Below are 17472 nucleotides of genomic sequence, written 5' to 3' on the forward strand. Positions count from 1 at the left end.
GGATAGGCACACAGTTGAGAGCTATGCAGACAGACTGCATTTTATGCAAAACTAGAATGTACACATAAACCCTGAAAAAACAGCAGTATTCAATGCAGACAACAGCAATACTTACACTCTGTAGTTCTTGGAACATTATACAAAATTGTATGTGTCCTGTGTCCACAAGTCCTACTGTGGAAGGCATTGATACCTGCTATCTGTAACAATGACTTGGTATGAGATTGACTATTGGAAGTACTACACAGCTGGCTGCATGGAATTAGCAAGTGGGTAACACCAATTGGGGCAGAGGCCATCACCTGCTCCTGAGCAACATCTACAAAAGGCATGCTGCAAACTATTCAAATTAGCTCGATCCCTGTAGTGGAGAGAGAGAGAGACACAGAGGGAGACTGAGAGAGAGCAGGAGATTAAGATCCCCCCAAAAAACAGCCAAAACAGAACTAAACGTTAAAAACAAAAGTTATACAAACAGGAAAAACAGCAATCAAGCCAGACATCCTTGAGTTGCAACACAGAAAAGAGCATATCACTACAACAGGTATGTGAACCATGACGCCATTGTATGTGAATGTAGTATTTGGTCTGTAATAATGGGTCGGATGATTTTGAAGGCTTGATATGTGCCATCAAGACTTGCTGTAATGATGTCCTGCTGAACAACTGCTATGGACATAGCATCCGGCCCTGTGGGCAGTGGGTCATACCTGTCAACTGTGTGGTTCTGCACAGAATGACAAGATGTAACCCATCATAATGCCTGTGTTGTTCCTCCAAATGTGTATATGAGTATAGCAAATAGCTGAAGGTGAGAGAAATTAAGTCATTATAAACACATGAGTGTCAGACCCCACCACCTGCAGAACAGTCATGCCAATGAGACATGTATCATGCACAAACGTCATAGGTGTGTAATAGGCCTTATATATTCCCCCTAATTTGAGTCTGTGTCCACATGTGATGCTCTGTGTTGTAGCAAGGCAGAACAGTGCAGCAATTCAGGAAGGAGTGTCAGAGTGTAGACCTCATGTCTGAGGTCAGTCTATATATACAGATATATATATATATTTATTCATTTCACTTCACTGAATGACCATTTCACTGACACCCATTTCACTGAGATCAAATCACCTACAGTTCATTTCATTGAAAGTTCATTACATCCAAAGCCCATTTCACATACAAGTAGTGGTCTTAGGCACGTCAAAGGTATATGTCCTGTTCCCCACTGTAGTGCAATATTGGTGTTAGTAGATATAGGTGTAGACCCCCACTTAAGTTGGTTTTCTGTTGTCTGGTGTTGTTTTACATTATATGGTAAAACCCAACTTGGTGTGGGGCTACGGCTCCCCCACACCACCCCTAACTATATATACTAACACCAGGGTTGCAATATAGTGGGGAAAAGGACATATACCTTTGACTTGCCTTACAGTACTACTTGTCAGTGAAATGATTATTAGGCGCAATGACTGTTAGGTGACATTAACCTTAGGTGAGATTGTCTCAGTGAAATGGATCAGTGAAATGGTCTTTCAGTGAAGTGATATGAATCTGTACATATATATATATATATATATATATATATATATATATATATATAGATATATATATATACATGGTACCACTTCACACATACCTCAGCCCAGATGGCTTACTGGTAAATATATGTGGCTATGGTGTGCAGTGTCCTGGGTTACACACTTGCAAGGACTAATAATGTATGTGCAGGCCAGATCAAGGGCTGTTAGATACATAGTGATTAAGGCACCCATAAGCACATGTTACTGGGTGCAAAATGGACAGTCATGTATGGTGTAACATTTGTGTTGGTAACACATTGTCTTGTGTGTGTTAAGGTGAAAGTGGAATGTTAGGGAAGGATAGTAGGTATATATGGACCTGATGTCAGATGACAGGATCCTGTCTGTGTGCACTCGCAGGGTGGGCACAGGCCCCATCCCCTGAGGTGGGTCCACCTGAAGGTAGTGCAGGACCAGCAGATGAAGAGGTCCCGTGTCGGGTCCCAGATGTGATGCAGCCTACAGCCATGGCCAGATGTGAGGAGTGCTACACACATCTCGCATGAAGGAAGTCAGTGTATACCTCTATGCTAACCAGATTGTGTCAGACTGTTCATATTTATTGGTCAAGTCTCTGCTGTATTCCACAGGATCAGTACTGTGATTAGTGTGGTACTTCACTATGCTGATCTTATGATATCTGTTGGTCACTGGTGGTGTACTTGTCAGTAGCAGAAGTGACATCCCGCACATGTCTGTATATATATATATATATATATATATATATATATATATATATATATATATATATATATATATATATATATATATAGATATATATGGGTACCTGTCAGATGGACGAAAACTAAGTTTATCAATGACCACATCACCGGGACGCCATCGCCGACAGAACGCATCCCCGACAACGGTGAGTACTGCAGAATGGGATTTATTCCCATTCCTTCACTGTAGTGCAATCTCGAAGTTAGTATATTTAAGTAGGAGGGTGTGGGGGGAGTTTTGATGTGTTTTTGGAATGTATTATAGGAACAGGAATGTATTCCGTTCCGTAATACTTTGACTTACCGTTGTCAGGGATGCATGTTGTCGGTGATGTCTCAGTGATGTGGTCATCGGTAATCATCTGGGTTTTCATCCATCTGACATGGACCCATATAAATATATATATATATATATATATATATATATATACATATAGATATATATATAGATATATATATATATATATATATACATATATATATATATATATATATATATATATATATATATATATATATATATATATATATATATATATATATATATATATATATATATATATATATATATATATATATATATATATAGATATATATATATATAGGACTACTTCATATGATTGACAAACTATTCAAAGAGACCAAAACACCTAAACTCAAAACACCGAAAACTCATCTGATCGAAAACTCATAACATCGACACATGAAATTCAAAGCATTATGCCCTTTCCCCACTGTAGCATGACCCAGGAGTTAGAATAATTAGTTAGGTGGGGTGGGGGGCACAGCCCCCCACATTATTTAGATAAATATTGTCATTTCTGTTATAAATATCCGTGTGTATGTTTAAAATTTGTGACGTATGTGGGGGGCTCCGCCAACCACACCACCCCAATGTGGGGAGCTGTGCCCCCCAAACACCCCCTAACTATTTATTCTAACTCCAGGGTTGTGCTACAGTAGGAAAAGGGCATAATGCTTTCAATTTCATGTGTTGATGTTATGAGTTTTGATCAAATGAGTTTTCGGTGTTTTGAGCTTTAGGTGTTTTGGTGTTGGTGAAATGAGCGTCGATCTTATGAGCTGTCGATCATATGAAGTAGACCCACATATACATGCATATATACCTATATATATATATATATATATATATATATATATATATATATATATATATATATATATATATATATATATATATATATATATATATATATATAGATATACACATATATAACCATGTATATAAATATATGTCTATGTACATGTACACATATATCTACATATGTGTATATATATATATATATATATATATATATATATATATATATATATATATATATTTATAACCCTCTTATGTGTAGAACTGACTGTTGTATATACCTTCCCAGATATATCACACCATAGTTATCTGTTATGTGTATAGTCAGATATCACAACATACTTGATTAAACTGTTAACTGCTGTGACTGTGGTGTACAAGGTCCTGGGTTCAAGACCTGCAAGGGCTGTTTATTTTGTTGCTAGGCAGAACTAGGGCTGTTGGATACAGAGTGGTTAAGGCAGTTTTGAGCAGCTTTAAGTGTGTTTGGGAGATGGTAAGTACCGCTAACATATGTTTAAATGATTAGGTGCTTACACTTGTAAGCTATGCTTACCAGTGCGCAAATCAGCTTAGCATTTACATTTAAGCAATGGTTACACCTAAGTATAGCTTAGCCTTGGTAAGCACTGATCACATTCCAGTCTGATAAAAAATCAGGGTAATGACATTATTAATAAGTGTATTTCATGTAATGTACATAACATGCTTCTATGTGCTGCCAGTACAGTAGCAAGGGGTCTGAGTATACTGTCTGGGACACCTGTGTATATATGTCTAGGACATCAGTCTCTTCCTGTAGTATGTGTTTCATACATGGGGAGTATCCCAGGCTATATGCAGTCACAGGATTACATTACCACTGTCGACAGCACTTTCCCAAGTAAGAGTGGATTGCAGATTGTAGTACTGGAACCATACATCCTTACATGCAAAACTGGAGTCTGACTACTGACTACTGTGTTGTCAGTGTGTGAGCTGTGTGCTATCAAGTACTTGCTACTGGATACTGGTCTTGTATGTGGATATTAACTGTAGATTACTATGTGTATAGGACAGGACATTGAGGGCTGCGGTCATGTAGTACTGGCATACCTATCAGTGTCAGATGTCTGTATGTCAAAATAGTAATCGTAGTGCATAACTGGTTGGCTAGCTGATGTCTATCTGTCCTCTGTACAGATGTGCAGATGTCAGATATCCATCTGGGCTGTTCACAGGCAATCTATTCTGGACTGACTCTGACATGTCTGCCCAGCTGTGTCATGAATGCCACAAGTATGAAACCACACCCTGTATACAACACATGCCATGGATTTCCCAACTACACTAGCACAGTTACCAGAGCATGCTTAGTTACAGGTCTCCAATCCAGACACTGGCCATGTTAGGTAATATAGTTTGCATACAGGTCAGTTGGTGCACCTCACCTCACTTGGCCTCTGCAAGAGATAACCAGATGATTGAATGTTGCATATAATTGTTACCCTGAGGAATCAGTCATGTGCCATCAATTGACATATGGCCTGTTGTCAAATGTCAGGTGGCATGAAAGCACTGTACCACATCCCCACTCTTCTCATCTATCCATGGACAATATCCTGATACACACCTAGGAACACCTGCACCTATGAGTCCAGTACCAACATATGTGTTACTGTGCATTGCTAATAATAACTGTGTCTGTGTGTTTGTAAACCTGCAGTTGATAATACCCCTAGGACCTCCTCACACACTGCACCCCCCATTGCCACAATTAGAAATAGCTGCTGCTGTACTGCACCTTACATGTACCTTGTCACATTCTTCACCCTATGGGCTACCTGGAGCTTGCAGTACCAGCACAACACTGTTGTACAAATGGCTAGATAGCCATGGGTTACCTTCTGAGTCCTGGCAAGTGTGTGTATGTGTGCAACTGTGTATATTTGTAGGGTACACCATTCTGAGGCCACATTGTCCAAATACAATGCAACTGCCCATACACTGTAAGCCATAGCAATGTTGTTGACATTTAGAGAGCCATGAAAAACAATCATCCTATTATCCCAGTGGCATGTGCAATAAATGCATATACCTGTAGTAGGACTGTTGAGATAGATAAAGGTTTGTATTGCAGTCCTGGTCAATGTGTGATTGTGGGTACATCAGATTATTATCATGGGTGTCTGTGGGCAACATACCCGATGTGTGGTGTGGGTGTTGGGTATACTGCTGTGACACCATGGTACCCCCGGCACATGTTCCAAGGTCCACTGTATGAGGACCACTGTCATCATCAACCATACATGTAACTGAGTACACTATACAGGCCAATGATGCTTGTGGTGTGTGCAAGGTATCTGTAACAGAATGGACTCACTGACATGGTAGTTTGCACTGGTAAACCCAGGTCTGTCAGATGTGTCTATGACTGTAATGTGTTTGTCAATGTGTCTATGACAGTATGGCATACTATGTGCTGTCCAGTAACACCCAGTATATCCCCCATTACCATATTGTACAAGGCCTGGTGATGTTCTTCACCTAAGAAGAGACTGAGGACACACCTCATCCTACAGCTGTGTGTTGTGTGCAATTACGCCAAAAACATTATTATCAATATGTACCTAGGTAGGGGTTCTACTGTCAGTATTGCCAATTACGTGTGTGTGTGTGTGTGTGTGTGTGTGTGTGTGTGTGTGTGTGTGTGTGTGTGTGTGTGTGTGTGTGTGTGAAGGGATCTACTTCTTCGCTGAATATACATGTCACAGGAGGTCATCTGTCCATGAACTGACTGGCATATCATGACATTTCAAAGGACTCCTGTGATGGGAATTATTTTCATCAAAACTGGTGGTAGAGGTGTACATGCCCTCTTTCTCACTGTAGAGCTGAACATTGATACTGGAGTTGGTATATATAGTTAGCTGTTAATGTTGTGGACACAGCCACCCTCATTGGGGTTATTGTGTGTATCCCGAAGTTTAGTCTGCTGAAATATTGGACAGTCTATGTTAGCAGGTTAGGTAGTCATCAATCACACAATGTGCAGCTGTACACCACCCCACAACCTCCAAAGTGTAGGGCTGTGCCACACACACCAGCACACCTATGTTTACCAATGCCAGGATTGCAGTAAATATGGGAAGGGAACACATACCCTGCCAGTACCATCATTGATGACATTAAATTAGCAGACTGATTATGTACTGCTATGATGTTTTGACTATTATGTCTTGGTAGAATTAAATAGACTAAAATGTGTTCACTGACAATTACAGTACATCCATGTGTACAGTAATGTGTGTGTATAGCATCAACACCAAAGCCTATGTGTGTGTCTGTTATACAAAAACATGTGGTGTGTGCCACCCAGTACACTGTACATTGTACACTGTAGATGGGCTGCTGACTTCAGCCACCAGGCACTCATGTGTATACACCCATCAGACCTATCAGCCATGTGGCACATGCAGTAATTATTATACAGACCTATTACCTGTGTGCAGCTGTACCCAAGATATGACATAGTCAAAATGTGTCACCACAGTGCCAAACCCCTTATAGGACATAACGGCATACCAAACTCTTAATGACACATACACACCTCCAACAGAAATGGAATACATTACAGAGACCACTATCAGTCAGTGGTAATACCAGCTATATTGCATCATGCCTACACAGCTACACATCCTGGTGCCACACACACCAGCACACCTATGTTTACCAATGCCAGGTGGTGGTAATCCATTAAGTACAGAAGAAGTAATTAGGTACCTGGGGACCCAAGTTGATAGCAATCTCTCATTTGACAACCACGTGGCCAAAGTGGTTAGAAAAACATTTTATATAACCCACCTAATCATGAAGGGATTCACATCTAGATCAGGGGAGGTCATCGTGCCTCTTTACTCATCTCTCATCAGGCCCATAATTGAGTACAATGCCCCTTTTGGGATGCACCTTACCAGACACCTGCAGCAACTGGAAAGACCCCAAAAGTACCTCTCCAAGAGGATCAAAGGGCTCAAACAGATGCCATATGCTGCCCAGTTAAAGAAACTCCAGCTCTACTTAGTGGCATACTGCCTGCTCAGAGGCGATCTGTGCCTGACGTATAAAGCCATGTCCAACCCAGAATTAATGGACATGCTGCACCTCAGAAAATCCAAATCCCATCGAGCTACTTGCTTGAGAGACTTGAACCTCAGCACTGAAATAAATAGGACATGCTGGAGGGACAGATTCATAACCCAGAGGCTCCCTTCACTCTGGAATAAAATCCCAGTCCAGGTTAGGCAGAGCCCCTCATTGACTCTCTTCAAGAGGAATCTTGATGAGTGGATGGGAGATCATAGGTTTACCCAGGATATCACTTCCGTATCACTGTTAGACAGAGGCACAGTATACTAACCTCGAAAAAGGGCATAGCAAAATTATTTTAAAATGGGTGGCAAAAGCCAAACACACTCTGGCTAGGCTTATAAATACCCTAGGGCAGATAGCCTAGTATGAACCTATGAACCTATGAACCTGATATTTAAGCATTAAACTTGCCTGCTGAAAACATATTACACAGCATTACATTGATGCACCTTCGTACATTCACATTGTGCATCAGAACCATAGTAGCCTGTCCCTGCATCGATGGAATGGATGACAGGAATGTGGCACAGGTATCATTATATGCACAGAGTGTGGTGTGGATTTGCCAAAGACTTAGGCTGAGCCATTTGGTTGACATCATGTCTGTGTTTTAGGGGGCTTTGCTATTAATTGGGCTGTGAAGATGTGGTATCTATAGGTATGGAGGTGCCCTAGCTGTCTTTGTGATGTGTGTGTGTGTGTGTGTGTGTGTGTGTGTGTGTGTGTGTGTGTGTGTGTGTGTGTGTGTGTATATGCACACAATTTGGCCATTTGTCTGCCCTATACATGGGTTTGTTGGTCAGCTGCAGACCGTACATGGCAGGGTGTGCAGTTCACTGTCTCCGGCCATGGACACGAGACCTGTGCCTACCAGGGGTTCCACGGGCACTATCTGATACAAGGCCATATATGTTACTCTCTCTTGAGGATGATACTTGTCCGCTGGATCCGGGTCCCTGTTGGGACCAGCCAGGGCCACGTGCACATGGCCTGCTGTGGTGTGGTGTGGACAGCCCCCCCCCCACAGTGCTGGTGCTGGTACTGCCACTATGGGAGTGGCTACGACATCTTGCACATCCACATAGACCTCCACCTGTTGGTGTTGCTGACCTATGTCCATGTGGCTGTCGCTGTATTCCCACTATATGCTCTAACACAGACAGTGTATGATTGACCAGTCCCACCTGCTCACCAAACCGTCTAGCCATGATCTCTTCAAAATAACGATGGGCACCTGCGAGATCACAGATGGTGTCAATAACATCTGAATGAGTAGCCCTCTGTAGACTCAGACCCTGTCTGATATACCATTCCATATGTGCCTGTGCCTCCATGATGGCCTGAAACATGTGTCTGGTGACACCAGCTGTGGCACTGCTGCCAGGGGCATGATGTCCAGCAGCCCTCATACGAGCACCCCTGTACATCTGCCTGTGTGGTGACCTGCTGGACATCCAGCTATGGCTGCTGTGTACAGACACACTTGCCATAGTCCCCACACTGCCATGCTCCATGCCACCACCCGCCAACTGCCCCTGATCTATGGCCACTGGTGATGGGGTATGTATAGGCAATGTGACTGTGTGTGGGGATGGGGTGGATAACAGTGGAATGTTAACCAATGGCACATCTTCAGCCACTGACAATGCCGCCTGTGCTCACCACACCTATCATCATCATTGTCAGAGTCTGTATGGACACTAACTTCAAATTCCTTGCAGGAGGTACCCTGACCCACCTCACCACCTGTGAGTGGAAAACAGAAACCTTACTTTCAGACCTGTATGTCATTGCTTACCTCTACACCCATACCCACACACCCACACACCCACACACCCCACACACACACCTCACACACACCTCACCACACACACACACACACACACACACACACACACACACACACACACACACACACACACATACACACACTTACAGGTGAGGTGGTATATAGATATCACAGACACCTCTGATTACCCAAATGTCAGCATGCATGACATATAACACTCAACAGCAAGCAGAGCAGCTATCTCAATCCCTGTTACCAACATTATACATCTTTGTGATGCATGATTTGTGTTAGTAGGTGATGGCCCTTCCCCTGGAACACACTGCACCCATGTACACAGTATTGCTGTGAATCTGTTCAGCACCCTGCCATGTACTGTGCACCATACCTCACAAGTGTACACACCATTGCTGACTGTGTATATGTGTGGTGGTTATGTTTGTTCTGTTGCCATAGCCCCTATGTGTTTGACAGATATATACCTGGGCTGATATCAGGACAGATGGCAATAGTGAGTGCTTGATGTTTAATTTGCAGATCTCATCATTAGCACTGCATGTCTCAGCAATGAAATCCAATTATACTGACAACCTCCCAAGCTTACTGTGACTATGAAACAGGTACACACCCTTATTGACATGCCACCATCTTCCCTGATATGCCATAGGGCCACAATACTGCATATGTTACCATTACACATACCTGATATGTGACATATGACCTGTGCAATCACATGCAGTATCAAACAAATGTGTTAGTTGTGCAGTTGTTGATTGTGATTCATACAATATGTGGGTTGCATAAGTGTGCACACCCTTAACACAGTGTTTTGTTCCAGCACCTGTACTTGAACAACAGCAGTAACTTTTCATGGAAAGTGTATACTAGCATGGCTCATCCTCACTTGCCATTATGTGGTCATCTCTCCTTACAAATGTCCCCCAACTCTGTCAGATTGCAAGGATGGCTCATGTGCACAGCCCTTGGAGGTCCCACAGTCCCTACACTATTGAGGTTGAGTTACAGTTATGTCTTGCACAATGCATGACCTTGACTGTGTTCAGATACAGCCATTATATGTAACCTTCGGACATATGCATTGCTTCACTGTTGTGTTTCAGGGTGACACACCACCACATCCTCAGCCATTTTGCAGATGCATGACAACTATGGGCCGCACATGAGTGTCAATTGGCGGTGTCCCACATGCAGAACAACATGTCTACCACCATAGTTTCTGCTAATTAACAGCAAGCCTACAGGTGTACACTGGCACCAGCAGGGTACAGATGGGGATGGTGGGTATGAGGTGGACTGAGGTGATGTTTGTGCAGCTCATGTATCTTTATTAATAATGTCTGTAGGCTTCAGCCTTGGTCTCATAACACCATAACACATTGCAACACATGCCTGTGGGAGACTTGATGTTATCATATGGTTCCTGGAGAGAGCCTGGATGATGTCCCCTGTGGAACAACACTTCGATCTGAGTACCCTAACCCATAGGCCACAATTATGCAGAGTCCAGGTAATTGTTGACACAGGTACTGTGCAGGCAGTACCTGCTAGACATTCCTGCAAGTCCCCGATGTTGCTGCATGTGTCTGGGCAGCCTCCATGACCCATTTGCAACATATGCTGTCATCTGTCTTGGATGGCCATCTATTTATTTCTGACATTAATGTTGTCCCATACGTCATACACACATACATGACTTTCTGCACTGTTTGCCATGGTATATGTCATGTTGATGTAAGGCTGCTTTTCCTACTTCTGAGTGCTACCTTTCAGATATGGGATGTATTCCATGGTTTGTAGCAGGTGTCAAGCCAGGGCTGCCACTGTTGCAGGTCAGTGGGCAGATGTCATGGACTGATGTCTTGGACAGCAGAACATTACTTGGTTAGACAGTTAGGCCTTGCACGTGATGGAAGGTGTGTATTCCAGAAGAGTGAATGCTGTCGGTACCTCACAAGCTGCTTCCACAATATGTTATTTGGAGTGTGTGCACACCTATGCGTCCAGTGTTTGTTAAGGTATGTATTCTCCATAACTGTTGTCTTAACATAGGGTTCCATATTACACATGCATTGCTCATTTTAGGATCACATTACAGGTTGTAAACAGTGTGTAATGTGGTACTGTGATTTGCCAGTGTGTAGATCTGGAATAGTTGCCATTGTGATAGTGGCGTATACAGTGTTTTACACACTGTAGAAGGGTACTGTGTCAGACATGCCCATACTGTACGCCATTCCTCCCACCATTATGTTCATTTCTGTCCACACATCTTGCATTGACAGGTTGTGCGGTATACTGCAAGACCCATACATACCCTTCAGATATGGCACCAAGGTGACCACTGTGATGCAGTGCAGTTAACAGCAACAATAAGTGAACATGTACAGCATGCATTATGGGTAGGTGTGTTACATGTGTGCATGGCCATAACATGGCCAGTGTATTGGCAAACATAAAATAGAAAAAAATCCATACTCAGCAGCTGCAAGCTGCTGCCCTAGTTGGATACCCCAGGGGCCTACATAGTTGTGTGAGAAATGTAATGTCAGTAGCCATATCTGTGCCATTGGTACAGGATGGGAGCAGCATTTCAGAACATCATCTATACAAACCCACAATACTAGATGTTATGCACATCTGCTCCTTAATGCACTGCAGTAACAGACTATATCATCTGACATATGCATATATATACTTTACAGATGAGGATAGATAAGCAGCACTGGTCTACTAATGTGCCCTGGGGCCTTACCTAGATGCTCCTGCTCCATTGCGTGGGTAGCACCCACCTCCACAGTACTTTCTTTGGCTGCTAGAATTTGCTGGTGTGTGGGTGCCCCAAGGCTAGCGAGGAGCTCCTCCACATGAGTCAGTGGGGGCTGGATGGTATGACCCCTGCCTGTGGCTTGCTGGTCCCTTCTAGCAGCAGCAGCACATTGACGGGCATGGCAGATGAGGTCAGTACAATGCTGTTGTACCTGCTCATCACTTTGGTTATGCAGGCCGACATCATTTACCCTGTGGACAAGCTCGTTCCACAGGATAGTCCTCTCCTGCACACCATGTGAAAACAAGGTTCCATGATGCTGCACAAGGTACTGCACAATGATGTCTGTTTTATCTGCAATATTTGCAGGCAACCTTTCCCTGGACATAGTACCTGAAAGGCAAACAGTTGACAAGGTCTGAGGACATCATACTGCAGGGTTATTGTTCTCAATTCTTAACTTTTCCGTCTCCCCCGTCATATATGCATACCTAATCTGAACACACACATCACTCAGTATGTTTACACCAAACCACCACTGCTTCTTTGGACTTCCACAACAGTTATGGTGGGCAGGCAACAGTTCATCCGACAAATATCTGGACATAACATCACAGTAGGTAAACACACTGATCTGCTAGGCATGTCAGACAGCACTGTGCAAACTACAGTTAGATTGCCACAACACTGACCCAAGTGCCCTATGGGGGTCTATACATGTACTTGCAAATATAGCAGGCACTGCAGGCATGTAACAGCATGGATTAACAGACACCAGTGTGAAAGTGCATACCCACAACCAATACAAACACAGTCGTAGTCGCAGTAAGGTAAGTCTAAGTAATATTACAGTATATGTACTGTGTGAACAACACCACCCTCATATGATCCACTCACATAGTAACCCTACATATAGTCGGCCAATACACAGTGCAGTCTGATGCCTGACTGTGGTATGGGATATATGTTGGTCTGGCCTTACAAACGTGTACACTGATAGGGTACAATACCTGGGGCAGCATGCAAGATGTGATAGAACAGGACCAATGACATTGACATCTACCACAGTCTGTACACAGGCCAGGTAACATATGCACAATACACAATCTGTCAACAATCACCATAAGTAGACAGTCCTCAATATTGTAAAACACTACAACAGAATGTCCAGGTTCTGTACTGAAATATGAGGCCTACTATATATAACATGTCTAGCACTCTGATATCTCCCTAACTTGTTACCAGGTATGATTTCAGTAAATAATGATGTACTGTAGATATGCACCTCTTACTGCATGACATATGGACAAAAGGTGACAGACTTGGGGGACAGAGGCACAAACACTGCACCAGTATTGACATATTACTGTGATAATCTGAACATTACCTGGTGTACCAGGATTTGTTGTGTCAAATGTCTTCTGAGGGATATGAAGTCATTGACTCACATGGATGTCAACATGTATTGACTGCAGTCATCAGAATATGCTACTGCATATCTACAGATATGAAATGTGTGAGTAACAAACCACATGTAAGACTCCAAACTCTGGACAGTCTGCAGATAGCCCTACAGGTGAAACTTTCCTCACCCACATAATGCCGTCATGCCAAACTTCTAATCATGTAGAAGGTCATATCCACACAAACCCTTTTAAACCAACATTACTTAAAATGTAGAACAGCATTACTTACATTCTGTCTCCATGTCTGGAACTTCCCCCTCCTGTTTGTTGGCCTGTATCCACAGTGTATGTTGTAAAGGTATTTCCAAATACCCTCTGTGATGCTGTTTGTCAAACACCCACATGCATTACTGCTCACAGTGAAGGAAAGGAGCCCACACCCACATGAAGTGCTTAGTTACAGGAGTGTGTTTCCAAGAAATTGGCTATGGAATGACACCACAGCTGTTCCATGTGCAATTAGTGAGTGGGGGCTGCTATTCATGCATAGGCCATCAGCTGATCATGAGCATTCCTTACAATAGTCAAGCTGCTGCCTATGAAACCACTTGTACTTTTCCACATCCACCAGAGAGGGAGAGAGACAGAGACAGAGACAAAGTAAGAAAGGAAGGGTGTAATACAGCAAGAGCCAAGTGTGTTTGTGCAGGACACATGGGTGGAGAGTGTTCATATTGTTCACTAATCCATTATGTCACATGTGGGGCTGTGGATTTTGTACAGCAGCTACTCTGCTGTTTGACATCTGTTGTCCTTGTAAGGTGGACATTGCGAAATATAGTAGGTCCTCAGTATAATAATTTACCAAAGCACACCCCACACTGCCTCCTGTCATTACACAAGCACAGCAATTTCCACTCAGGATACTGATAACAGACACACACACACCAGTACTGCGATTCAACCCCTACCTAGCTATGTGTTATTACTACAGTGTACCACATTTATCGCTCACACAAAGAAGCTTATTAGATTAATGTTGTCCCAAGGTACTTCTATGGTGAGGAACATCACCAGGCCTTGTAAATACTAGCATTGTTGGGTGATGTAGTCGGTGAGAGTTTACAAAAATTATTTCACCCTAATCACACACTTCCCTTTGCCAGGGGTGGGGTTCAAACCACTATTTAGCAACTTTTACAGGTCATTATGTTACCCATTTACTGCATACACCACTGTCCTGACATAGTTTGGGCTTCACAACAGGTACTTGTAAGGTGGATGCTATCTGCAGAACTGCTAAAGTCAGGCTCTGAGATGTGTACTGGCTGTAAATGGTGCCAAAATCATTGAGGTACACACATACATATGTACCCAAATAAACACATGACACAGATGAGATTCAAATTCATAGCTATGTATCAACTGCTACTACATTGTTCTGCACTTACAGCATGCACCATGGGCCTTATAGGGCTTGACTTTGTCCAAAGGTGTATTTGAAGGAGAATGACATCAGCAGGCTTGGTAAAGTAGGGTAATGAGAGTTGTTGTGACTGTGACTGGCCTCAAACTCATTAAACTCTACACACACAGTTGCCATGTCTGGGATTAGAACTCCTACCTGGTTAGTAAGTTACACTACAGCATTGTGTAGTTATCACATGCACCATGCAGATTACAGGGTTAGCCCTTGTCCAAAGGTGTATTTCAAGGTGGATAACATCAGCAGGCATGGTAATGTGTGGCTATGGGAGGTGTTGTGACTGTGAATAGCCTAAAAAACATTCATCTCTACACACAAACACACAGTTTCCATGTCTGAGATTAGAACTCCTACCTGACTAGTACATTACACTACAGCATTACACAGTTATCGTATGAGCCACACAGTTATAGGGTTAGCCCTTGTCCAAAGGTGTATTTCAAGATGGATGACATCAGCAGACTTGTTAAAATGGGGCTATGGGAGGTATTGTGACTGTGAATAGCCTCAACATCATGTCTGCAGGTGTATTTCAAGGTGGATGACATCAGCAGGCTTGCTAAAGTGGGGCTATGGGAGGTGTTGTGACTGTGAATAGCCTAAAAATCATTTATCTCTACACACAAACAGTTGCCATGTCTGGGATTAAAACACCTACCTGACTAGTGCATTACACTATAGCATTATGCAGTTATTGCATGTGCCATGCAGATTATAGGGCTAGTCTTTTTCCAAAGGTATATTTCAGTGTGTATGACATCAGCAGGCTTGTTATGGGAGGTGTTGTGACTGTGAATGACCTCAAAATCATGTTCAAAGGTGTATTTCAAGGTGGATGACATCAGCAGGCATGCTAACGTGGGGCTATGGAAGGTGTTGTGACTGTGAATAGCCTCAAAAATCATTCAACTGTACATACACAGAGCTTCACAGTTGCCATGTTTGGGATTAGAACTCCTACTTGATTACTAAGTTACACTATAATATTACGGAGTTATCGTATGCACTACAGAGATTATGGGGCTGGTAATTGGCCAGAGGGTTATTTCAAGGTGACTGACATCAGCATGAGTGCTAACATGGTATATGGGAAGTGCATTGTGCATATCTGAGCTATATATCATTCCTCTGGAACACCCACACAACACTCAGTCACACATGATTTTACATTTGACAGGATTGGGTGTACGAATGTTAGATGAATACTGATTTGTACCATAATGTTAACCAGTTATCACAAGCACCACAGGCACTATAGGGTTGAGGGCTACCGAACGCAACTGTGTATCGTGATTGACATCAGCACATTTCTCTAAGTGTTGAAGCATGCCCAGTATGACCTTCTGTACTGAGTGTGTGAATCCATTCCAGGTAGGTTGTAGTCCATTGCAGGATTTTGTGTTCTACACCTACAGCAAGCAACCTGTTTCTGCAGGGTATCTGTATATAGGTTGACAATATGGGAGTCGCAATGGGCAAACTGTTTTCTCTTTCTATTGCTTTCATGTTTAAACCCTGAGGCGCACCACGCATTCCCAGGTACTCAGATGTGAATAGAGCTGCTAATTCATGTTTTTTTTAATTTTGTTTAAAACCTGGTGTGCGGCATGCACACCCATTTAGGCAATGTAAATACTGCTAGGCAGTTTCAGACACACCGCCTTCCTTAGCTCTGCTAAGCTAAGGGAAAACCTGAGCCACAGAGCTCCAATAAGCTTACAGTATGCCTGACACATCCCTTTATGATGTCAGCTAACTCTTAGGCTTGCACCATGGTATTCCTGCACTTACACGGTTGGGTGCTGGCTAGCAATGAGGGAAAATCTGTGATTCAGTATCATTCCCCTCATTTGCATAGAACTGACTGCTAATGCATAGTTACAAGTCTAGCACTGAGCCTCCCCCCTTAGCAACCACTATTCAGTGGCCATGTTGTCTTCTGCCTACCATTGAGTATAATGGCAAAATTGTGATTTTGGCTAGAATGCTTTTTTCAAGGTTTTTTTTTTTTGGGCCGTTACTGTTTGCATGCTGCTGCCCTACGCTTAAATGTCTGAAATTGGCCAAAAAAAATAAAAGTTATTTTTTGTTATTTTGACACTATTTTCCATGCCAATGGCCATATATTGGCTATTGGCATGCCTTCCACATTATATACAACCTTTATTTGGAGCTGTCATGGCTCTGTTTTGTAGTTTGCAGAAATGTACTTGGTTACTACCGAGTACATTTCTGCAGTTTGCACTAATCCTGCATGGACGACTGCCTGCTTCCTGGATCACTAATTCACCATTTGCATGGTTTTCACCTGCAAATGGGGTAATTAGCATACAGGAGCTGTGTCTGTGCAGGAATAGTGCAGGAGCACTCGAGCACATCCCGGGAGCTTATTCCTGGATCTCCCAGCGGCCATATTGCCTCCAGCAGCTCTTGCACTATTCCTGCACACTGTGCAGAGCTAG

The sequence above is a fragment of the Protopterus annectens genome, chromosome 1.part1 (assembly GCF_019279795.1).
Source record: "Protopterus annectens isolate FY-2018-M chromosome 1.part1, PAN1.0, whole genome shotgun sequence".
NCBI classification, from domain to species: domain Eukaryota; kingdom Metazoa; phylum Chordata; order Ceratodontiformes; family Protopteridae; genus Protopterus; species Protopterus annectens.